General features: G+C 37.2%; 1 protein-coding gene across 5 annotated transcripts in view; it reads right to left on the bottom strand.

Annotated features, from left to right (window-relative positions):
* The window catches only part of LOC117219088 (uncharacterized), a 327,339-nt gene that overhangs the window by 292,872 nt on the left and 6,681 nt on the right, over nt 1-27,786 (bottom strand). The gene's annotated exons all lie outside the window — the stretch shown is intronic.

Below are 27,786 nucleotides of genomic sequence, written 5' to 3'. Positions count from 1 at the left end.
TTAACACTAGATTTACGGAGCCCAAAAAACAGCTGTTTTATATTACTTTATAAAAGTAACAATAAGACATTTATTCTGTTATCGTAACATTTGCCGTAAGTAACAGATAAATTGAATAAATAACTCATAAATGTATCTTTACGGTATGAATAATCTTAAATTAAAAAATTAGTGATTCGTTATTTTGACGGGCTCCGTAAATCTACTATTAAACGAGACACCCTCTGCATAAAACGGGTACGCAGCCAAATGTAACACTCCTTGTTTCGCCATTCTCAAACCTAACAAAAGGAACACGAGAAAGTCCCTCAGATCAACCGGAGCAACCCCTCACCGTCACCTTCGTCGAGATCACTCAGATCTCCGGAGTCACCCTTTACTGTCTTCATTTCCGTCGAGGTGATTCGGACCTCCGGAGCTATCCTTTCCTGTCTCCTTCTCCGTCGAGTTCCCTTGCCTGGACCCACCCCTTTCCGTCTCCCTTTCCGTCAAAGTCCCTTCGATCTCCGGAGCTACCCTCTACCGTCTCCCATTCCGTCGAGCTCCTTCGCATCTCTGGACCTACCCTTCAGCGTCTCCTCCAGTTTTCCCTCCATCCGAGGTAACCAATTCCCTTCCCGATGGGCGTCGCACGCGAGGACACGCGAGGACACGCTCGGCTACTCGAATCACGCGGCAAAAGCCCGCCGCGTCCCTTTCTGCTTTCGTCAACCGAGAGAAGGACACTCCGGCTGATTTCTGTTTCTGTTTCTGTCCGACCCTGTTTTTCTCCGTTTCTCCGGGCCCCCTCCCCGGCACCCCTCGGGGCACCACCCTTCTCCGCCGTGGGCCCCCGTGGTCCCCGTGGGCCCCGTGGCCTACCTCTGCTCGCTGTCCTTCGGAGAGGAGAGCCGGAGCGCTGGCCGTTCCTACACACGCGGTCCGTCGTCGTCTATCTCATCCGTATTCGAGAGGTTCGCTCTCGGAGCTCGTGGGAAAATGAGGCAGGTGGTAGTTAGATCTCGGAGTCCAGAAACGAGAGATGTACCTCTCCGGCCGGCAGCGGCATTCATTCCGTGCGGGTATATTGTACGTGTGGGCCCGTCGGTGTTCGCGCGCGCGCGCGTACACACGCAGGAACGGGGAGCGTAGCGGCGCATTGTGCCTGTGGGCGTGCAAGCAGGTAGAGATAGTCTTGTACGAGAGCCCGGACGGGCGCGCCTATCGATGAGGGGGCCCGGTACATATTTTTGTTCGATCACCAAACCCGGGACCAATTAACGTGCGCTCTTAACAGCAGCTTCCGGCTCGATTAAAATGAAATTATACGACCGACTCGGCGACGCCTTTTTACGCGCCTGTCACAGCGACGTCCGCGTGGTTAATAAGTTCAACGGCGACTGCCATATACGGCGGTACCAGGGGCGACGGGGACCATGTCGGCCCCGCAAAAGGATTTATGACGTCGATCGAAACTTGAGAAATTCGGCTCGCTTAAGTGGCCCGACGATTACCGATCGATTATTCATGCCCGATCGGCGTCCGGGCGACCGCGGCTGGATTTGTAATTGTAGCTCCCAATTATATCATCGTCGCCACGCTCGCACGGATCCTCTTACCTTATCGACGTCCTGCTCGGAGAATTAGTCGTTTCACGGCTCACCGGCGGAGGGTTATGATACCGGTCAATGATATCTTCATTGAAAAGTTATTGACTCGCTCGCCGGCCGCGGTAACGAAGTTAATTTGCAACCCGGACGCGACAGGTGCGGTCGAATTTACTGCTTTTGCAATCCGGCGCATCGTTTTTCCCGCGACGAAACGAGATTTTCGACTCCGGAGTCGGCGACGCGACCGACGGGCCTCCTCTTTGAAGTTCGACCGTGCTGGATATATTTGCTACCGAATTTAAACGACGTCGCGGGTGTGGACGTTATTAACAATACGGCGGTGCCAGGGGGGAGGAGGGTGATTCGGAAGGCTGCGACAGGGGAGACGATAAACACGAGTTAATCTCGTTGACGACCAGGTAAATATCTGCGGCGATAATCATCGGACTATATACATACGTTCGCAGCGCGGACGGAGGGAACGCGATCGGCAGCAACACGACGAATCGCCGGCATGAACGATGTAAAACGTGTGCGTGCGTAACGCAAGCACGAAGCGTGCACTCGAAGTTTTCGGGTAGCGATTCGCTTCCTTATAGGGCCCCGTCTCAATCCCGACGGATACATACTACGAGGAGCATGAGTCAGCGCCGATGGAATTTCGGGGTAAGAAACGGCCACGTCTATCAACCGTGCCCGTGGATATTCGCGGCGTAGGTGGTCCCCGGGCACGTTTTCGAACGGCCGGCCACGGCCAACGTCAAACAAGAAAAATCCACCCTAATCTCTCCGCCATCGAATAGGCGTGCGGACTTTCTTCCGAGGACGATCCGCGTGTCGCGTTATTGCTGGACTGCGGATTTTATGCGTTTATAGCAAACGTGGATGACACGAAACACTGTCTGACAATGTCCTGATAGTGTTCTGACGAAACAAACATTTAAGAATAATAATAAAATTAACCCTTTGCACTCGAATGGCGACTCTGGGGTGCCACTAAAAATTGGTGTACTATTTTTCAAAATCATTCTGAGAGCATCGGACTCGTTTCTACTTGAAAAGAAACTATTAACATTGCATTGTACTTGTCAACAGGCCCAATTTCATGTGCATAAGTCGCAATAAATTATATAAAATAGAACTACTGTAGATCAGAAGTCATGTTTTGGATTTCGAATTCAAATAGCTTCGACCGCAAAGGGTTAAGTACGCCGTCGTGAAGTCCGCCGTTAACTTCTTCTTCGACACGTTCCATGCTGAACCGATTTTAATCGACGCTTCGCTCGGGGTCTTTTAATGTTTTGACTGAACGTTGACATGTTACCGTGCGATTATTAATTATTACGTATTTAACTGTTGAGCAAACTTACTCGCTTCGTTGTATCAGGTCTACCGGGAAGTTCTGTCTGATATTGTCATTGCAAATTTCAATAGATACGCACATATTCATTTGAGAGATATATTTTTGAAAAATGTTGCTCACCGATTGCCATCGCGCTGGCAAGAGGTCATAAGTAACGACGGAAATTATATTGTACAATAAATATTACCAAATTTATGAAAAATCTATTATTTCTCCTATCATTTCTCAAACGGACAGAACTTTCCGGTAGACCTAATATAATGCGTTCTTTTATAACGGCTTTAAATGTACATAGTATCAGGAAAGTCACACAGTTTCGAGAACAATGCATTTTACGGAAAATGTTAGATACAAGTACCGAGATATCGATACAAATTATATTAAATACAAATACGTTATTAAGAGAGAAATGCAATTGTTTTATTTTTTTTTTCGTTGATCGCTTTGAACATTATTTGGCGGGTAAGTTTGTTTCTTTAAGCGGAAACCTGTACTTTTATATTTATGGATTTTTATTCTATATGAGAGAGTAATGAACCTTTTCATTTAACATTTTTTCCAGAAACAGGCTGTTTTCGAGAGACATTTAGATCGAGTGTGTTCAAATAAAACATCCTGTATATTCTTCGGTCTCGAATTTATTGCAAGACGTATCTGTCGAACGCGTTAAATAAATATGTAAGCGTGTACGACCGGTACACGCGTTTCGAATGGAATGTTTAACGTGTACCATGCGGTATCGTGCGGTACACGTGGCGCAGAACGTGTTAATCCCTTGCATTATAACAAGTCGGAGTCGCGATGAAGATTTAAATATGGATATTTTTATTCTTCTGCTATCTAAGGATTAAGTCTAAGGATTAATTCTTTGCACTTGAGTGGTGACTCAGAGGCACCGCTAAAATTTGTTACGTCACGTTTTAAGATAATTTTTATATTAACAAAGTTTAGATTTAAAAAATTGTTTGGAGTGTAACTGTTGTGCGAGTCCCAAGAATCAATTTCATATGCATAAAATGCATTTTATCATCTAAAATAAAAAATACTATAAGTGAGAAAAATGATTTTATATTTACAGTTGAAATAGCTTCGAGTGCAAAGGGTTAAAGCATGTAAACGTAAATATGCGAGAAATAAAAACTCCCCCCTTCTACAGTACTAAAGAAATCTATTAAAGACAAAGAATATTCGAGATTATTAAAGTCAATATACAAAAATGTATGCGAAAGATGAAAGAAGATGCGAAGAAAATAAAATATGATGGGTTCGATAAACATTTAATAAATATTACGTCTACAAAGAGAATTTACTTGGAACTGTTCTTACAGATTGCAACTTTACGAATAATGGTATTATGTTAATGGCTTTATTTAGTATTTTGTTATGCGAAACGGTAAGTAAAATTATGAGAGCAAGCAACAATCAGTAAGTAATTAAGTAACATTAAACACACAAGGTTTACTGTATCAGTTTATGTAATTATGAAAAAGTATAAAATTTAAGCATATAGAAAGTTGAAACAAATGCCATCGAGTTCTTATTATTTTGTCAGCTTGCAATATTTTTCACGCTGGAAACGCAAGGATTTCGTTGCACTACTTTTACATACCTGCTTTAGTGCATTGCCTCATGCATTCGATCTAAATCGTCGACGTCAAAACGTCGAATAAACAAACGGCTATAAGAAGAGAGTTATTAACACTAAAACAACCGAACCCTAACGTATATTGTTTTATAACAATGCCAAGACTGGATTTATTTAAACAGTGTACGATTTATATTATAATATATACTTCGATAAGGAAGTGTAACTAAAAATTTCTCCTAGAAATATTTTTCAAATATCAGGAACTGCAAAAGAAAAAATTAGAAACCAGTGATTCTCACTTTCGTTGATCGCTTTGAACATTATTTGGCGGGTAAGCTTGTTTCTTTAAGCGGAAACCTGTACTTTTATTTATGGATTTTTATTCTATATGAGAGAGTAATGAACCTTTCCATTTAACATTTTTTCTAGAAACGGGCTGTTTTCGAGAGACATGTAGATCGAGTGTGTTTGAACCGAAGAACACGTGTCTAGCGCGAAAGGAAGCTGTAACAATTCCTGTAAAACGACTTGATTTGCGAGAACGGGAAACGAGAGAACGATCTCCCGGAATTGGTCCCTTTTATTCCCGCTACCGGCAATTTGTAGTGGTTATCATTTGCCGTGGGAAGAAAGGAGAAAGACGAAAGTGGGCAGACCTTTAATTTCGAATGTCTCAGGCCCGTGTTCGACACAATGCCCCCTGCCCCTTTCAGCCTCGGCGTTCACCCCTCGGCGAGCAGACCGGCTGCGTGCTATACGCGTGGGAAAACCGAGCACGTGCGCAATCTTGAACCTAAGACCCTATAAAGAACGCCTTTGGGGTCCTATCGGGCCCGGCCCCTCTGCTTCTAAGATGCTAACCCAACCGGCGGGGCCGTTTGTCGATTTTACTCTGGTCACGGCACACTGTGACACCGATCAATCCACGCTTGTCTATTCAAACAACCTCTAATGTTTAATCTTTATGCAAATTCATCGTGCTAAGAGGGAGGGGCGAGGGGAATGTTCAGTTCGCCGATTGAGAAAAATCCAACGATGGAGTTGAAGCGAGAATGTCATTAACAGACTGCGGATCTTTATGTAAAATAAACGTTGTCTGCAGTAATTATATGATAGAAGAGTTAAATAAAAATGTATTTCTTCTGTTAATAATTTTAATCAATTGACGATAATTGAACAATATTCTTAGACCCTTTCATTTTTTCGTATCAATTTTTAAGATACAAGCATAAAATTCACAGTTTGGTTATTAATACTTTAACTGATATGTGGGTGACGGAATTATTTATTCATATTTGAAAATTGTTTTACGCTAGTCTATTATATTTTCCTAATTTGATTAAGATCTGGGAAATGGAAGAATGTTGACAAAGTAATTTTCATTTTATTAAATAAGATACTTTTTAATTTAATTTTTGTGGTTACTGGCGCGACAGTCGAAGTGTTAATTAATAGATTGATGATTTTTATACAAAATAAAAATTGTCTGCAGTAATTGTATAAAAGAATAATTAAATGAATAATAAAGAATAATAAAATAAATATTCTCTAAATATTTTTAGCCCATTGAAAATAATGGAACAATACTCTTAGATTCTCCTACTATCTTCATTGTTCTGTATTTATGTTATCAATTGTTTAAATAAATTCATAAAATCCGCTGTTTAGTCATTAATTATTAATCTGCGTACCTTTATGCAAAATGGAAATTGTCCGCAGCAATTATATAAAAGAAGAATTGAATAAACATGTATTTCTTCTTTCGATAGTTTCAAACAATTGAACGTAATGTAATAATATTTTCGTATGAATTTTTTTCATGAATGCATCAAATCCACGAATTAACTTATGCAGAAAAAAACGATGCAAAGAATTAGAATAATTGAATGCATGATGTCGAAAGTATTGTTTGAAAAATTCTGAAAAAATTGCAACACTATTGTAATTATTGTAATTATTGTATTAGGGTAGTTAGAACTAAGTAATTTTATTGTATCTCTTTCCCTTTCCTAAATAATTTTAACAAATTGAAAACAGTACATTGACGTTTTTGAATAATTTGAATTCTTCTATTAATCTAAATCGTATCTGAAAAATTTGCAAATTGAAAAAATTAATTTCGATAACGTCTTGAAATTCTGGATAAAATACATTAAATGTTTCGCTGTCGACAGCGGATTATTTTATTAGGATTTAACTTGTTTATACGCATTAGCTGATTTTAAAAAATTATGACGTTCTATAGTACCGAAATCAACTTATAAAACCCAGATTAAAACATAAATTTACAAAGTAATTTATAAAAAAAAATACGAAGTATACTAATTGATAAAACATCGAATGGAATGCATTGAATTTCTGCACTTGATCCACAATTTGAAATTTCAACTACAGATTGCGATACTCGGCAAAAACTGCGAAAAATGTTTACAATCGGCAATTTCACCGTTATTATTTTACAACGCGGAGCATTTTCGATCTCTCATTCGAAATTTTTTACCTTTGTCCCGTGGTTCGAAGGCTGCGCGACGTTGCAATTAAAGAACGCTAATTGAGGTTCCCGAGTAAATAAGGGCTGTTTGGCAGCCCCGTGGGATTAGTAGTTGAATCGACAAAAAAAGAACGATGGAAGGAGTGAGGAGGGGGGAGTGGATCTCGGGAGGTCGAAAGTTGCAGGAAGCTAAGCAGTCCAGCTTTACCGGAAGATCCCAAGGATGCGGGGCGAGGTCGTGTGTACACGGAAGCGACGACGTGTGTCGGTATTGTGAGCACGTGCTACGACGTAGCATTCAATTAAAAAAGAGGAAAGGTAGAAAAGGCATTTAAATAGGGCGAAGTGCACACGGTGCGTGCACACGCCGCCGCCAGGTGAACACAGCTCGACATTCCGTGAGAATGCTCTCACTTCTTCGCCCTCTCCTCCTCGCGTTCCTCGTGGTTACTCTGCTCGAGCAGTAGGTCAGAAGGTCCCCGTGGTGTTTGTGTTGGGAGAACGACACGGCATGCAAATTTTATCGTTTCTGAACGCCAATTTCCCGCCGGCTCCGTACGCTTCCCGATATTTCGCAAACGCGGCATCTCGCGCCATTGTTCCACACGCTCCGCAGTGAATCCGGAGAGCGCATTTTCATGGCAGAAATTAAAAATACGCGATCTGTTGTGTTTTCCTGTTCACAATATGCACTTGAAATGATTCGAGTCTACTTGATCGAAGTTTGATTATCTAAAAGTGTCGCTTAGATTTCTCGATTAATCTGCTTGAATTGATGATCGCCGTGATCCTAAATAGTGGCGTCTTAAGTATAAGTATATTACATCATTGAATTAGTTATATTGAAGCTGTACATGATTAAAAATAGATTTAAAATCTACAAGTAATTAAAAATAGATTTAAACTTTGTACATCTGTTAGCGATGTGAACCTAAATAAATGAAATTTAATACTACAAAAGTGAATGATCTGTCATTCGAAGATTTCGTTATCTGAAATCTTATTTCTCTGTTCATTCGAATAATAGAGAGTGTGCTATACTTTCGAAAGCGAGATAAAACAATATCAGGAATCGGACAGGTCACAATCGATGAATACGCCGATTGCATCACTGCAACATCGATGATCATTTTGTAACCTTCTAGTGCACTGATGAAGAGAATTCCCATGCATACATGTGAAAAATGCACAGAATTCGATCTATAGTCAATTCTCCCTAATTGACGCTCAAATTGTCCATTTTTTATACAATCTGAGCGTCAATTATTACTTTTAATACAATTACTTACAATTATAATTATTATTGACAGAAAATTGATTTTTATTCGCATAAAGGGTAATCGCCATTAGATTCCAAAGAATATTTCGAAAAATGCAATGATTAGTAAAAATGAACTTTTATGTATCGTGGTTGCTAATGAATGATTATGAACGATTACAATTATTTTTGGTTACCGATAACAATCATGGATGACGTAAATTGTTTTTTATTACGAATAACTGTTATAAACAACGGAAACTGCTTTTGTTTACGAACGACAATCACGTATGACAAGAATGTTAATTCGTTACAGATAATCGTTATAATTAACGAAAGCAGTTTTTATTTATGAACAACCGTTACGGATAATCGGAATTATATAACATTTACAATGGTTATTGGTAACCAAAACAATTCTAGTCATTTATCATTATTAATTAGTAACCAAAATCTTTAGATATATAAAATATTGTATAACTATAGATTGGATCGTTCGGAAAATTGGTTCGTTCTTTCACGAGAAAATGAAAAACGATTTTGTATTATTCAGAGTAAAAGAAAACTGATCAAAGAAAGTTCACAATTTTAATATTACAAAACAATTTACGAACATCGATGTACAGCTTTCAGTTCATTGAAATTATAAACAAATGAAACTTCTATTCGCTTCTTGTAATTATTGCACTTTGTATTTTGCAGAAATATCCGTATTCTATTGATTATAAATTGTAGTTCGTTACAACATTATTTAACAGATACGCGTTATAAATTGATTAATCATGTTCGTAAATTCTCGAACGAGTTTATATTGATTTGAAATCGTTGAGCTTTTCTTTTTATTACCTTAAAAATCAGGTAAGATTATTAATAGTGATGGTAATCGCTTCGATAATTGAGCTCTCCTAACTATGTCTGAATAAAACGTTGATTAACGATCTTTCAATAAAATGTTCATTTTGCTCTGAAATCGAAACGAGTTCACATCTATGTCGATCCGCGAAAAGTTAAATTCGCACATTTATACGCGGATGACAAATTTAGGGGGTTGATCATTATACCGTACCACGTGGAATCTTTTCTTTAATAAACCTCAGGGGCAACGAAAGGAAAATTAATGACACGGACCTACCTGGGACTAGAACGGCAAACAATAAGACCCAAAAGCCTGCCCATACAATGCGAAGTTTACGATGCCATAACTAGCGCGGTGACGACGCTAGTAATCCCTTTATGACCCGCCATAACGTCTACGGTGTATTTCTTCTATTCTTTAAGGCTAGCTTTACGCGATCCTTTTCTAAAAAGATCTCGATTGCCTGCCATTCCGACGCCCTATACGTATAATTTCTCTCAATATACGTATTTTATACGGGCAGCGGGATAAAAAAAAGCACCGTGTTGCATAATAGACGCGACCGTTGCGCCCAACACAGATACACGAATTGCCAGCATCTCAAGAAGTGAAACAATTTTATTGTCCAGAATTTGTGTGTGTCCGATTTTATTCCCCTCCACTCGGAGAATTTTTTCGAATCGACTGGCAACGAACGGATCGTATCGAATCGTGGACTAGCAACTAAAGCAGATTGATATAACGTTGAAAATAATTACTCTGTTCGAACAGAATTTTTTGTAAAATAGTAACGATACGGATCATGCGAAATGAAAATATTTAATCTTAAAAGAGCCACTTAAGATTTAAAACAACTAAAAATAGTGATAAATTTATAATAATAACTTTATAAAAATTTATATTATGTAGCAATGTAGCAAACGTTTACTGGAAGTAAAGATATTAATTATATTATATTATATTTTATATTTTATTATATATTTTATTATATTATATTATATATTATATTATATATATATATATATATATATATATATATATTATTATATTATATTTTATATTATATTAATTATATATCTATAGAATTTTTCACTATATCTGTAAAAACTGTCTCGATTTTTATGTTGTTCAATAAACATTTACTGCGAGCGAAGATATTATTATAATTTAGATCTACATAATTTATTTTCCAAAATAATTTAAGAAAGAAACAAAATAGTACTTGCGGTGATAAAGAAATCAAAGCCAATAATAATAACAATAACAAAAAAGCATATTATTATTAATTAAACGAACCAATGATAAATCTGTACAAATAAAAAATGAGTCAGACCATTTTATAAAGCGACTAATTTTTGTATTGTTCACTATGTCAGTCAATTTCAAGTTAAACTATTTAAATCCCGTCATTATAAAGTAGATTTTAATATTTTCTTTGCATATATACTGTAAATATTAAACTGTAAATATTATAATTTACTGTACCGATGTCAGTGTTTTTTGTAAAGCAAAAAGTTGCTTCGAATGACTTCAGGAACCCCTTACTTCTCGAAAGTACCATCATTTTGGGACAATAATAATTTTGGGAATAATCGAATTCTCCTTTCCAAATTGTGCATTTTTGCTTACAAGCAGAAGAACAATTGGGAAGAATTTACTGTAAATACTGAAAACATTTAAACAACTAAAAATGTTTAAAAGACGAAAAACCACTTGCGCGTTCTTAAATAAACTCCCAACATAATTATCGTACAAATCGAAAAGTGAAAAACGTATCAAGTTACCCCGAGTGTACCGTACGCTATTTGCCGAAGTACTTTGTTTCTGAAATAATCGACCGCTCCGGGACTTCACGGGGACCCCGTGTATCAGTGTTGCAGTGCAAACATGTGGCCGGTGAAGGGAGAGGTTCGTGCAATGCCGAATTAGGCAACAGTTTCTACGGAGATAAAAAGGTTCTCACGGGGAGGGCGACCGAGTTAATATAAGCGTCCGGTGTTGTTATCTCTGGAACAGCCCCCGTGAACAGCCCTCAGATATTAAGTACGCGCACGCGGAAATCGACGCGTGCGAACCAATGTCCCGTCGGGGGGGCTGATATTCTATGTAGATAGGGGAGGACGGGTTCACGATTTCGTTGGCACGAGCCAAACGGCTCGCGACATATGTTCTCCAACAGCTGATGTACTTGCTAATAAGTCTCCCTCTATTGCCCCGTGTCGGAATAAACGATATTCCAACCGCAGTGCGCTGCACTTGGGAAACTCGTGGAGTCACGGCTGTGAGAACATTTTCACGCGACATGTGCATCGCGAATCGAAATTGCACGTTTCGCGCGACTTTATTTAGCCGATGACTCGCGCGATGCTTCATATGCGTTTATCTCAATCGCTGCCAACCACGACATATCTCGTGGTTCATTGCTAACTAGAAAAGGGGATTTATTACTTTCTACTTATTATTACGTTTTACTTGTGATACTACATTTTATTTGTTATTATTCTTTACGTATTATTTATTTTAAAAAAAAGAGATGTCGGCATCTGTAACAGATTTCTTCAAAAATAGACTTGGCAGTCAATGTGTTAACACGTTACATAATTAAACCTGTCATGCGAGTTAAAACGTCCAGTTTTGCACTTTTGCTTTTAAAATTGTCGATAGTGTGAAGATACTTTTGTGGAAATAATTGAATAAATTTGGTGGCTCGAGCATATATGAGCCGTTTATTTTGAAAGTGACATAAGTTAATTTATTTTTAAGTCGATATATTTAAGGGTTTGCGTTTTATCACATTTAAAAATATGGATGCTAACTTTCGAGAAGATTTACTTGTATTTGTTATCTCAGGATACTGATATTTTTCTCAGTATAAATAATTTCGTATAAACATTAAAAAATCATCACTTTTCATTACGGTAAAGTGACTTATGCCACTTTCAAAATAAGCGGCTCATATTATGATAAAAACGGCAATAAGTCCGAATAAATTCAGGTATGGCATTCTTATAAAATATTAGCATAACTCTTTTGTATTCTAAAAGTTCTAGTAATATTTAGTTTGTGCAATGTACCACAGTAAAAATGAATTTCGAAGCTTAGTTAAAAATTAGTATCAATTAAACCTCGTTGAAATCATCAGTTACATGAAAGACACGTTATTATGTGTACATGTATTATTACATATGTGTATAATATTACTTGTACAAATTTCTACTATATTTGTTTCTATCGCATTAAGTTGCCGGAAATTTCTGTTGTTCCTATTTATAACCAGCAATACATAAAATCAGCATTATATTAAAAAAGGAATTTTCTAAGTGATCCAACGTTCATTATTTTAAAAATTGTGGTCTTTTGCATAGACTGTTAGATTGCGGATTTTTATGCAAAATAAAAATCGTTAGCATTAATTGTATGACACAGGAGCTACGCAGACATTTAATTCTTTTCTTAATCATTTTAGTAAGTTGAAATTAACACAGGAATATTTTGCAGAAAATCCGCAATCTAATAATTACAAAATTTCTTTCTAAACCTAATACAACTAATACTTCATTTATGAACAAATAGGAGTGAAACTTTTAATAGTTTAATCAGATGCGCGCAAATGTGATGTAAAATGTGCACAAGCAATTTAGAAGGTTTATCACGTAAAATCCTTCGCTCCGACGCTTTATTCCGTGGCAATACGTTCTCCTGTTTGCTACGCAGACATTTCTTTCTTTTCTTAATCATTTTAGTAAGTCGAAATTAATACAGGAGTATCTTGCAGAAAATCCGCAATCTAATAATTACAAAATTTCTTTCTAATACAACTAATACTTCATTTATGAATAAATAAGAGAGAAACTTTTAATAGTTTAATCAGATGCGCGCAAATGTGATGTAAAATGTGCATAAGCAATTTAGAAGGTTTATCACGTAAAATCCTTCGCTCCGACGCTTTATTCCGAGGCAACACGTTCTCCTGTCTGCTACGCAGACATTTAATTCTTTTCTTAATCATTTTAGTAAGTCGAAATTAACACAGGAGTATTGTGCAGAAAATCCGCAATCTAATAATTACAAAATTTCTTTCTAAACCTAATACAATTAATACTTCATTTATGAATAAATAAGAGTGAAACTTTTAATAATTTAATCAGATGCGCGCAAATGTGATGTAAAATGTGCACAAGCAATCCTTCGCTCCGACGCTTTATTCCGAGGCAACACGTCCTCCTGTTTCGCGATGATCTTTAGAAGAACATAAAAAATTATTATCGAAATCATAATAAATGATCGCCGACGCGAGGGTTCGTTTCAATAAACACAAATAAAGTTCACCGGCACGTTGGTCTCGTATATCATGCGCATACAAAGAATATGATGATCTAACGAATAACGTACCGACAAACGCGAGGCATTGGAATGCGAGGGCAGAAAAAATTCCGAGCACTCCGGCAGCTCTTAGCCAGATTATTCCGTAACAAATAATCTCGTTTCTGCGCGGACACGGTTGATCGGGCACGGAGAATAAAAAGTAGGAAACGGAGGCTGTTCCTGCCGGCACGGTTCTCTATCATTTGTCTGCTGGACGGGCCGTTAATATTTTCAAAAGGAGCACATTTGTACCGGGAGTACGGTGATGTAATTCATCAGCGCGGGTCCCCCGACTGCACTCTCTTCCGGTTAATACAGTGCATTAATCTACATGAGCCGCGTACAGCTCCAGCACGTGCGGATGCAGCGTAGAAAGATCGCGGCGGCGCGTGTAGCCACGTGCAGGTCGACTAATCGCCGGCCCGAATTAAGTTTATATTATCCGGGCAGCGTGCTCGGAACTGCATAGTGCGTAGCCTGGCTAGAACGTGCAAAAACAGGGAACAATGAGCGGCACGTGAGAGGAAGCTGACTTGAAATCGAGCCGACACGTGGCCGCGTTAGGTTTGTTTCAGCAATCGACTCGACTCGACTCCAGTGGCGTGTCGCTGATCGCGACGGTCCTCGTGGGACATTATTCGACGACTTCGCGTGTCGACCGTGTGCCGGCTTCAAACGTTCTCCGAAACTTTGGACGTTCATCCAGAGGGGAAGCTCGCGACGTGTTGATGTGTCAGCAATCTTGCTTCGCGGATTATGTTACCTCGACGCCGGAACTACCGAGCGTCAACGACTTGGCAGTTCGGTATCGCGATAAAATCGACGCAAAGACTTCGGACGTAATCTAGGAAATCTGTGCGTTGCGTTGTTCTTTCGATCATTTTTTCTTTTTTTGTTTTTAATTATTGAGCTACGGAATTTTTACGCTACTTCTTACGCTACTTTGCATAGGTAACTTTACCGAAAATATATTTAATACAAATGATAGAATTTATCCAAATTATATTTTGGCGTCTACAATCTTTGTTAAGAACGTAAAATTATTCTATGTCTACCTTCTCGATGTTACATTTCGTTTTTAACTTATATTTGATATAAATGATATCCATATTATATTTTAGTGTTTGCAAGCACTTGATAAGATTTAAGTTAGAAAAAATTTTACGTCGACAAATATAATTTGAGCGTTAAGGTCGACATGGAATAAATACACGTTTTCTTTCTAATGTTTAGGAATTTATTATAATTATTATATATTTTAATTATAACCAAGAACGTCGTTCTTCTTATGATTTATATTTATATGTATAATATGAATGCGATGCAAGTACAAATGATCTAATCTGAATTGATTATCATCCATGATTTTGTTGAGGGTGCGTAACGGAGACTAACGGAAATTATATTGTTAATCGAATATACCGCATTCTATGCAAATAATATAGCGACATTTAATAACGTAGAAACCTCAACTTTTATTATATTTAATTCACAAGAAAATATGGACCGTTTATTTTGAAAGTGGTGCAAGTCCACTTTCTTTCGTTTCGAGAAAATTGAATGTTAGCAGATCTGATAATTAAAAAATATAGGTTAATTATGTGAAGCCTGGGAATGTTTGTACTAATTTATCAATATGTAATTTGATTATATAAATATCTTTTAGGCGAATTTAACTAAATAATATACAATTTCCAGGCTGCAAATGGATTTACATCACTTTCATAATTAGTCAATTGTAAATATCATTTAATTTCAATTTTGAAATAACAAATATCACTTAAAATATATCTCATATTAATCCAATTTTGTTTATAAATAATAACAAGAAATAAAATAAGATTAGCATTTTTTATTTTGAACGTTAATTATATTTATATATTGTTAAACTCAACACAAGAGATATTGGTATTATTAATTATTTATGCTCTTCATGTGTGGCAGTGTTTTGAAATATTCATGATGCACAGGAGATATATGTATAAGGTAATAGCTGCTGCATATCCTTATATTTTTCGTATGTAATAGGCTTGGCATCGTGATGGAAATTGGATTTACACCACTTTCATAATCAATGGTAAATATTGGTAAATATAATAATAATGGTAAATATTCAATTTTAAATTGAACAAAGCATTGACATTTTTTCAGATATTAAATACTAACTAGTTATAAACAAAAAGTTTACACTAAATTAAGCATAAATTACGTCATATTTCATTTTTTTTTTAAAAGGACTTACACCACTTTCAAAATAAACGTTCCATATATTAAAATATGTATCAAGTAAATATTCGCGTCTTTCTTCGCTACATTTCTCGTTCTGCACGAAATACATTAGAGCTATAAAACAAGAATCGAATACACTTGGAGTCATCAGAACGGAGAATCAATTTACGACTGGGTACTATAGAATAATAATAGTTGGACAGCGCGCGAGAGCCGATCTGTCAAAAGGCTTTAATACAGCGATCTAGATTTGAAATATTTCCCATAAAACATGGCGGAGGAATTACTTCCCTCCATCGCTAGGAAAACTCGGCGATCTGGTTCTGCGGTGAAAAAAAAAAGAAAAGGAAAAAGCTGGAAGCAGCTAATGAAATTAATATCGTAACGCGATCGTAAAACCCGATCAACGCAGGATGTTCCAGTTCATCATTTTATTATAATGAGATCGGTATAGCCAGCAATTAAATGAGGAACGGACTACAAAAAATAATAATCATCCGGCGGAAATAAGGGGATATTTAATTAAGAACACAGAAAGCCAACGAAACTCTAGACAGATTCCGTTTAGTCGCTTTCCAGTCGGCTAAAATGATCGCGGACGAAGAAGCTGCATTTCCGATCCGATTTATCACTGTCGCCTGAACTTCGTGGGACCCGACGTTTCAACGTTTAACAAGAAGAATCGGGTCCGCGTCAATCGACCCGTGCGCCACATTTGACTCCCCGTCGCGAACCCCTGTCCCTTTATTATGCCAGCAATGTTGCTTGCTATTACACGGGCCGGAGGCTTCGCAAAACCGTCCTGCATCGGGCTTCATCCCGTTCTCATGTTTTATCAGAACCAGATCTTGATATTTTACGTAGAAACGCGGGCTATCGATTATCGACGAAATTATCGATGTTATCGATCTCTTGTTAATTTATCGGCAACGTCGTCCAACCCCTTGCATCGCGATTTCTTTCGTAGCTATGTCGATTAGCAATTCTTCTTCCCTAATAGAACGAGACAATTGAGCCGTTTATTTTGAAACACTCTTATTTGTTCATAAATAAAGTATTAGTTGTATTAGGTTTAGAAAGAAATTTTGTAATTATTAGATTGCGGATTTTCTGCAAAATACTCCTGTGTTAATTTCAACTTACTAAAATGATTAAGAAAAGAATTAAATGTCTGCGTAGCTCCTGTGTCATACAATTAATGCTAACGATTTTTATTTTGCATAAAAATCCGCAATCTAACAGTCTATGGAAAAGACCACAATTTTTAAAATAATGAACGTTGGATCACTTAGAAAATTCCTTTTTTAATATAATGCTGATTTAATGTATTGCTGGTTATAAGTAAGAACAACAGAAATTTCCGGTAACTTAATGCGATAGAAACAAATATAGTAAAAATTTGTACAAGTAATATTATACACATATGTAATAATACATATACACATAATAACACGTCTTTCATGTAACTGATGATTTCAACGAGGTTTAATTGATACTAATTTTTAACTAAGCTTCGAAATTCATTTTTACTGTGGTACATTGCACAAACTGAATGTTATTAGAATTTTTAGAATACAAAAGAGTTATGCTAATATTTTATAAGAAGGCCATACCTGAATTTATTCGGACTTATTGCCATTTTTATCATAATATGAGCCGTTTATTTTGAAAGTGGCATAAGTCACTTTACCGTAATGAAAAGTGGTGATTTTTTAATGTTTATACGAAATTATTTATACTGAGAAAGATATCAGTGTATCCTGAGATAACAAATACAAGTAAATCTCTTCTCGAAAGTTAGCATCCATATTTTTAAACGTGTTAAAACGCAAACCCTTAAATATATCAACTTAAAAACAAAGTGACTTGTGCCACTTTCAAAATAAACGGCTCAATTTTTGTTTCTTGCGTCACGTCGTTTAGGGCGAGTGCGTCAATTACTGCGCCGCCCCTCGGTTACTGCGCCCTTACGATAATTTTGTTTACATTTAAAGCCAACATTATTAGGTTAAATTTATTGAATTTTTCAAACGATATTTGATCTGCAATTTTCATAGCAACCGAATCGAAACTTTCAACTTTTTAGAGCCTATAAAATGCAGCAGCTAACTTTTTTGGTTTTCTGATATAAGGGTTCGATGTGGTTTTTCCCTTGATTTTGTTAAAAGACTTGAGAAATACGTTGCAAATAAAGTTGAGAACAATAGAAAAATCATGTTTTCCAAATCTGGTGATGATGCTTTTCCACTGTATTCATGAAATTCGTCTAAGTTAGAGAAAAACAATAATATCGTCGACTTCTTAGACATATTTTTTTATTTAAAGTGATTTGGCAATTGAAACAAATTATCAGACAATGAATAAAAATAATAACAACAATAATAATGTGTAGTAACGGATAGATCATGAATTTTATGCATTTATAGTACAAGTGAACAGTCGCACCTCTAAGGAACGCGTAAACATTTTTATAATAGAACAATTTCTATTCATTAGTAGAAATGATAACAACAATAATGATGTATAGTAATAGATAGAGCACGGATTTTATGCATTTATGGCACAGGTGAATAAGTGAAATACGATAGTCGCACCTCTAATTCTGTGCGGATTGCTTGAAACGCGTGAACAATAATAGGACATAATTGAACAATTGCTCAGATAATGAGTAGAAATGATAACAACTATAATAACGTATAGTAATAGATAGAACACGGATTTTAGCATTTATGACACAGATGAATAGGTGAAATACAAAACTGCAACGACGTTTGAAGAATTGAAGAATATTGTTACATTATATGCAATTTTCTACAATTGTCAAAAGAAGAAAGACATTTTCATCGAACTTATGTTCCTCACAATTGACTTAGACGATTTCTATTTTGCGTACAGATCCGCAATCTAGTGATAGATTATGCGATTACTGATTTGCATAGTGAACGGTGTCGTATATCGGCTTATAATTATTAGAAATTAACGTTGAAATTAGAGATAGTGACACTCGGACAGCGAACATTTTTCATAATAATGCAGCTGTGCATGCTTAGAATCGTTTGCGATTTAATTTCGCAATTTTGTTCAACGCAGTCTTCGAGGTAATTCTTCCAAGCAAGCCTAATTTTCTTGAAACCCCAATAAAATGCGCAAAGATGTCAAGTAATTGACTGGGAAGCTTGCAATAACGATTTCGATGCCGCGGATCAAAATTCTGTACAAAATAAACATCCTGTTCGCTCGAAATTTGAACGAATTTTCTAGGAACATTTCTAAAACACTTTACATTTGATTCCAACAATCTCCCTAATCGGAATAACGCGAATCATACGATTCACGTGCAAATAATGCCTGAACGATGCGAGCAACGCGATCGCGAAGAAAGCAGAGCAGGTTTCCGCGAAGGCGACGGATTCGTGCAAAGATCGGAACCGGGCCGGGACCTTCAATTTACATCGTTCAGGTACGCAGAGGTAGAAGCTCCGCTCTAAGACTTGAGTAATCGCAATTTCGTGCGCGGATTCAAAGAAACTATCGCGGCGGAGCAATACTCGCGGCGAAGAAACCGGGCGCTCGCGGCTCTAATAACTTATTTCCTTAAAAACTGAATCGATGGGACGGGCATTCGACACAGCGCGGCGGATGAAACAAGGCAAAAACGACAGATTGGAGTTACGCGTTATCTCGGCATCACGTAAGTTCCACGGAGATGCCGGCGTCGTTAGGGACACGTGCAATTGGTCTGCTCAGGGGAGCATCGAAAAAAAGAGGAAGTCGAGGAAGGTATGGACAAGAGGAAGAATACGAATACAAGAAGAACAGGAGCAAGAAGAAGCCGGACGAAGAAGACGAAGGATGGCTCGTAAAGTTGGCGGTAGCAAGAAGAGGGCGACTGGTCGAGCGAGGACTAACACAGGGGAAGAAGGATGAAACTAGCGTGCGTAATTATTCGGTGCGAACGATGTTTAAGTACCGGACTCGCGGCGGAATAAGCGAGGCAGTTGGCAGGAGGAAGCGGGCCGCAAAGAAGGAAAAAAAAGGAAAGAAACGCCGCGGCAGGAAAAAGGAGGAAAAAGGTGAAAAAAAGGAATGCCGACAGAAAATGAGAAGGATAGAGAAGGATTGGACGGGGGGCACCAAGGATATAATTCAGCAAAAGCCTCGGCGAAATTAGTATCTGGAAGTGCTCCAGCGTCCAGGCAGGATGTACACGTTGGAGCGTGCAGAGATATTCATTCGGGACGATGACTACACGAATCGGCGAACGCGATTCGACGGGCGCGCTCGCGGGACCAAACTTCGGGTTACGATGGAATCATCGGCGAGGGCCACTTTCAACCAATTTTCGGTAGCAATCCGTCGATCAGGCTGATACCAAGCTTTTTGCCGTTCATGCGTTAATGTTACAAATCAGCGGACCGCGACCGAACCGCCAACCGCCGGGTTACTTTGTCGCTTAAAAATGATTTTTTGATGCCGGCTACTTGTGATCGCATCGCACCGCCGGCTCAAATTGCAGGCAAAAATCAGATTAACCGGGTGATGAGACGTTCGAGTCGCCGGGGAAATGAATTTTAATGGATCGCGTGATCCATCGACTGGGAAGTCGTATTTCTTCCCGGCCGAACAAATCCAAAAAGCAACGCACGCCTGGCTCGTATTTCAGCGTGTAATAACTTTCTTTCCGCGTCATTCGGAGTGTCTAAGACTACCGATTAGTTTTATCGATAATATTGCCGATGGATATTTCATAATATTGAAATGTTCGCGAATGTACTTCGATAATAGCGTTCGTATATCGTTAACGCCTTGCTCTACGATTTCTTTCGCAACTATGTTGATTGGCTCTTTTCGTTCTTAATCCACTGGAAAATTTGTAGAGTTCGGAACAGTTTTGGAAAGAAATTGGAAGAAGTTTGCAAAATTTGATAATTAGAGAATTCCAAAAGAAAGGAGGAATGAGAAATGAAACTGTCATTTGCGGAGAATATTAAGAAAACGACGTTTTCTAAAGTTTAGCCAGCGGAGCAGTAAACGTGCCTGGCACGTGTTGCTTAAAAGCAGTTAATAAAGCAAATAATAAATTAAATTCCTTTAGACACCTTGCTATATTTATCATAACGTGTGCCCAAATTAAGAAATTTATTCAATCGTTTCCTACGAAAGACAGCTTATAATTTGAACAATTTTGACAGAAAAAACGTCGAACCGCTCATTTAAACCGTTACGGTAGGTTTAGTGTTATTTCATATTTCAACTGCGTTGATTGGCTCTTTTCGTTCTTAATCCACTGGAACATTTGTAGAGTTCGGAACAGTTTTGGAAAGAAATTGGAAGTTTGCAAAATTTGATAATTAGAGAATTCCAAAAGAAAGGAGGAATGAGAAATGAAATTGTCATTTGCGGAGAATATTAAGAAAACGACGTTTTCTAAAGTTTAGCCAGCGGAGCAGTAAACGTGCCTGACACGTGTTGCTTAAAAGCAGTTAATAAAGCAAATAATAAATTAAATTCCTTTAGACATCTTGCTATATTTATCATAACGTGTGCCCAAATTAAGAAATTTATTCAGTCGTTTCCTACGAAAGACAGCTTATAATTTGAACAATTTTGACAGAAAAAACGTCGAACCGCTCATTTAAACCGTCACGATAGGTTTAGTGTTATTTCATATTTCAGCGTTACTTCAAATTATTTTTTATTTTATTTGAGCGAATAACTGAAACAAAAAATTATTTGAAAATAATTTCTTCGAATTGAAGAAGTTTTCTATATTATCTGTGAAATAAAAATTTCGCAATTATATCCGATTCGAAACAATCGGATTATTTCGAGTAATTAATACGTTATCATATTTCAAGTAAAACATATCCAGGCTTGATACGAATAATAACGATGTTGCTCATCCGGTAAGAATTGTTGTTCAAAGTGTTCTTACCACTTTTCGTTACACGACTCTCTTCGCTCGAAATGTTTTACGTGGAAACGAAATTATGCATATACCGATGCACGTGTGCAGCGTTCTTAGAACGAGTTTCTTTGGATAAGTGGCATGCGATAGGATTCAAACGAGTTTGGGACACGTTTAACTTTAATATAGATATTTAATTATACACGTATAGGCGTACTATTTAAAACTGACACAGCTACTTAACAAATAACCGACGAAAGGAAACGTAAAAGAACGTAAACGTAAAACCGGGTCGTGTCCCAGCCAGCCGGCTAATCACGACACGAGCTCGATGAAGAGTAATTCCTCGTCCACTCGGTCGAACGCATCGATCGATGAAACAAAAAAGGCCAGCGAGCCCCGAACCCGTTTTGTCTGAAACCTAAACATCCCGGTAATCGATACTAGCGAGAACGCTTATTTCCTCGTGACAAAGACCTTTACCGCTCCCAATGATACCGATCTTACAAATGTTTGTTTCATTGGTCCATAAAGGTTTAACACGTTCCGTGCCACGTGTACCATCGATGGTACACGCTTGCATGTTTACTTAGTGAACTGAACAAATTGTTTACAAGAAATTTAGAACCGAAGAATCAATTTCCACCGCAAGAATGGGCGTTGATAAGTTTTTGTTACGTTGTTATGTGTACGAGAATTAATAATTGCACGTAATACATCAAGTTTTAGTAAAATATCAAAGTGTGAAGATTCGAGTAAAACAAGCTCGGCACGGAACGTGTTAATGACATCGATAAAACCATTGCCGCATCGTTATATCGGCGGACCGAAGTTTAGTAACCGTATCCATTTCGTTTAAATAAACACTTCGCTTCTTTTATCAAAGAAATCCATCGCGCTGCCGTACAAAGTAGTACAATGTGTATTCCAAGGATTGAAACGCTTCCGAAAATGACTGTCCGAATCTGTTACAATGTTTCGTCCGAGCGCGGTCGTAATACGAATGAGAAAATGTATGGCCCAATTTAAAGGAGTCAAGTTGACGTTGAAACATTCTCGACCATTATACGAATGAAAAAATCGTTAATACTACATAAGGTACCTTTTTATGCTGGACAGTTTTTGTATGAACATTTTTTTCGTAGCTTCATTCCGAGAGATTTCACTGTGCTCCGTTGGACGAAACACCCTGTATGGTAAATTCTCCCCAATTTTCCTTCAGCTTGTAAACGAAAATGGACAATTTGAGAAGAGAAGATACGATTATTCGAGTCTCGAGGATCACTTTTATATTTGACGATTGTCGACAATTATAAAAACGAGGTGCAAGGCACGAATAATCGTGTCCCCTTCTCCTAAATTGTCCATTTTTGTTTTCAAGCTGAGGGTCAATTAGGGAGACTTTACTGTACATTTAATTGCAATATCTGAGAGAATGTAAATTGTTAAAGGAAAATCCTCTGATAAATATCTAGCACGTGTTCTCCCATTGCGAGCATGGAATGCACACATAACCTCACTTTCCATGTATTCCGCACGCGCTTTTACGTATTAACAAATTATTCATTTTTGTTTTTAAACTGAGGGTCAATTAGGGAGACTTTACTGAACATTTAATTGCAATATCTGAGAGAATGTAAATTGTTAAAGGAAAATCCTCTGATAAATATCTAGCACGTGCTCTCCCATTGCGAGCATGGAATGCACACATAACCTCACTTTCCATGTATTCCGCACGCGCTTTTACGTATTAATAAGTTGTCCATTTTTGTTTTCAAGCTGAGCGTCAATTAGGGAGAATTTACTCTATTTCGTATATGGATTATCTGTACATTGGAATCGCTTATCCGCTTGATTCGACATTCCAATCCGTACTGCATGCACATTGCAACGTATAAAAATGAATTACATACATTTAAATGATCTTACGTCCTTCAAGGCACGTAAATAACCACTGCCAACGAGTCTTCGTAAGTAACTTTTTAGTTGGGAACTAATGGGAACTATTTTAATGGCGATTTAATTGCACAATTCCCTTGGTACAATATGTAAATAAGGTAATTATGTTAATCCGCGCTATCTTCGTTGAATTTTATTAATAACACCACACATACCAAATTGAAGAATATCTTTGCAAAATTAAATTCAAACATTAACCCTTTGAAGTTCCATTTTCTTTTTTTATAGTTATAATGATTAGAACTTTTTCGATCGCAATCATTTCTTCGAAGAACGTGAAACTTTATATTTGTCGTGTGTTTACATCTATTCGAATGTTTAACTAGCGGTGACAAGGGAATAGAATTTGATTCCAATTTAAAGAAACGAAACAACATTCACACCGAACAGTTTATTACTAGAAATCTTCATCGCGATTCTGACTCGTTAAAAGCACGAGCGAGACGTTTAACCCTTTGCACTCGAAGTTTTTTTTGAGTCATATTACCAGCAACTCGAAGCCATTTTAGTGAAAAGATCATATTCACATGTAAGTTCATGATATAAGCATTAAAAGAAAAGTCATCGTTGTATGTTATTATTTTTTTAATTGTTTATGGATACAAACGTCATTTGTCACCAACAGCGAAACATCCTATAACTAATTTTTACGATTTGTTTTTGTTCTTATGTTAAAAACTGAAAATTATTTGCATTGTCTCCGTAGCGGAGCCCTCGAGTTTGAAGACAAATTTTAAATGGCTCCGCTCCGGAGCCCTCGAGTGTAAAGGGTTAAGAAATCGATGCAGTAAATTCTCCCTAATTTTCCTTCAACTTCTAAACAAAAATGAACAATTTGGAATGAGGAGATACGGTTATTCGAGCCTTGAACCTTGGTTTTATAATCGTTGACAATCGGCAAATATAAAAGTGATCCTCGAGACTCGAATAATCGTGTCTCCTCTTCCCCGAATTGTCCATTTTCGTTTACAAGCTGAAGGAAAATTAGGGAGAATTTACTGTATATCGGTTTTGACTGGAACAGTTATGAAGAACCGAAAAGATCTCATTACTTGTTGTAAGGTTGCTTTCGGTTATCGGTCCTGGCGTACATCGCTTTCGGTTTTATCCCTTCGATAAACGGTTGTAACTTACTTTTCGGGCTCCGAGTTTCGGTTGCGCATTTCGGTTATATTCGCGTAATAAATTGCATCGTATTTCCTTGCAATATTAACTCTTTTAGTGCCGGGCGAAAAAAGGTGCTTACGCGAAGATAACAGGCCGAATTTTACGATTTTACTAGGATTTGGAAAAAGGCTCATAAAAACCAAACGAAAAGCAATATTTACATAATTCAAAATTCGAATAACCGTATCTCCTCATTCCAAATTGTTCATTTTTGTTTACAAGTTGAAGGAAAATTAGGGAGAATTTACTGCATCGATTTCTTAAACGTCTCGCTCGTGCTTTTAACGAGTCAGACTCGCGATGAAGATTTCTAGTAATAAACTGTTCGGTGTGAATGTTGTTTCGTTTCTTTAAATCGGAATCAAATTCTATTCTCTTGTCACCGCTAGTTAAACATTCGAATAGATGTAAACACACGACAAATATAAAGTTTCACGTTCTTCGAAGAAATGATTGCGGTCGAAAAAGTTCTAATCATTATAACTATAAAAAAAGAAAATGGAACTTCAAAGGGTTAATGTTTGAATTTAATTTTGCAAAGATATTCTTCAATTTTGTATGTGTGGTGTTATTAATAAAATTCAACGAAGATAGCGCGGATTAACATAATTACCTCATTTACATATTGTACCAAGGGAATTGTGCAATTAAATCGCCATTAAAATAGTTAGGACAAAATAGAGAATAAAACAGTGACGCTAATTTTTCTCTCGTAATGAAATTATATATATAGACTATTTATAACGTATTTATTTATTTATAACGCTACAAGGTGCGGGCCGATATGTCGGCTCTGGCACTTTTCGCCAGTGCAGCAAGGGCCGATATGTCGGCCTCCGGCACTAAAAGGGCTAAAAGTATGGATTATAGAAGCCATATTTTTACCGCGAGGAAATTCAGTGTAGTTACAATGTATGCATTCCGGTTTGCAGATCTATTATAGATCGAAAATTCGTGCGGTACGATCGCATCCTTGTCAAATTTTCTATTACTGACGATATTCGACGGCGGACACCGGGCGTTTCTGTCTATCGCACAGAGCCGAAACCAAGAACCGAAAAAAAAAACAATTATCGAACCAATATAACAGGAGTGGCCGGCCAAAGCGTCGATCGTGGTCGACTGGTTGACCGCGTAACAACTATTCCTAGTCGCCCGCCTGTCTGATATTATCTACAGTGGCCCACAAAAGTGTTCAGTTCTTTAAAACGCAATAACTATTTTAAAACTGAACTAAACGGCTCGAATTTTCTTTAGATGATAGAGGAACCAGTCTACTAGACGATTACTGAAACGATTTTCTTTTTAAATTTTGCTATTACTTGGAATGCGCATAAAAAAGTTAAAAAACGAGACTTTCTCATCTTTTTCTTTTCTTTCCAAGTAATAGCAAAATTTAAAAAAAAAGATACTTTTAGTCATCGTCTAGTAGATTAGTCCTTTTATCATCTAAAAAAAAGTTCAGTTTTGAAAAAGTTATCGCGTTTTAAAAGGGGCCACTGTATGTTCGTTTTAAATTTAAACTTATTTTTGGCTTTAAATTATTACTTTTCTTATGATCACTTAACGCACATAGGATGTTGGTATAATATAATTTAAAAAAAGCAGGTTGCACGTAGCGATCAAAAGTTTATCCACCCCTGCAATATAATATCGGTTCCGAAAAAAATCAGAACCGATATAAAATTAGAATCGATATTTCTTATAACAATTATGAAACTTTTTCGATTCTCCACAACTGTTTGAAGAATCGAAACCGATGTCATGACTGTTTTCAATCTCTGACGTAGTCAGTTCGGTCCTTATCGATTACATACGTATACGACGATATTTTATTATTAATAATACCGTTAATCATTAAAATGTATTATTTAATTATATATATATATATATATATATATATTATTATGTATTATTTAACCCTTTGCACTCGAGTGGTGACTCTGAGGTACCATTAAAATTGTAACATCACGTTTCAAGATAATTCTTATATTACAAAAGTCTAGACGTAAAAACTTGTTAAAAGTCTAATTGTTGTATAAAGTCACAAGATTAAATTTCATACGCATAAAATGCACTTTGTCATACAAAATGGAAATACCATAAGTCGGAAAAATTAATTTAGATTTCCAGTTAAAATGGCTTCGAGTGCAAAGGGTTAATAATTAAATAATACCGGGGAGATCTCCCCGTTTTAAATTCAGTTGATTGATGACCGAATTGGGAAATGTTCCACTTCCAACTTCTAAAAATTAAAAATGCTTAATTTTATTAAGATTTGCAAGAGGTACGAATGTCGGATTTCGCAATTCTTATTTAATGGAATAAAATACTTTAACTTTATGAAATTTCTGAGGTTTTTTACGCGGTCGTGAAAGTGTTAAGATATCGATAACGCGAAAAACAGAGAATAGTCGATGCAATCTTCTGTACCACTCGATTTTTATATCGCACAAACTGCCGATCTCTAAAACAAACTTAATAGAAACATCGAAACAATTATTCTACTATTCTATCACAACAAGATATATGTACCTACAAGTAATCGTTAGACTGCCGATTTTGTGCATTTAGACCAAAAAACGTATAAACTCAGCATCGAAAACCCGAGAAGAATTTTAAAACAACGTTGCGCTACTCTCCCTGCATCAACATCATCGAAAGAAGCTAAAACACCTTTCCATCGAACTTCCGTTCTGCATAATCGATGAAGAAACTCTTTCCGTTCCGCCACAAGCTCCGCAGTCTAATAATCCCATTTCTCGCGACAGGATTTTTAGAACCTCCGTCGATCGCGATAAAACGAGAAGACCCGGTCGTTTAAAACGTGTCCGGTCGTTGCGGCGTTAGAAAGCATAAAAAAGCACGATTCCAGCGAAATAATGGCGAAGAATAAGAGGAATCGAGCGGGTATCGTGGTAGTCCTCGTTGAGCAACCGTGTGTAATTACACGGCTTTCGAACGGCGCTCGAACCGCGTTCGAACCGTCGGCTAATTACAAAGTTCGGTAACG

Source organism: Megalopta genalis, chromosome 12, assembly GCF_051020955.1.
Source record: "Megalopta genalis isolate 19385.01 chromosome 12, iyMegGena1_principal, whole genome shotgun sequence".
In the NCBI taxonomy this organism is placed as follows: Eukaryota; Metazoa; Arthropoda; class Insecta; order Hymenoptera; family Halictidae; genus Megalopta; species Megalopta genalis.
This window is presented reverse-complemented; position numbering and strand designations above follow the sequence as displayed.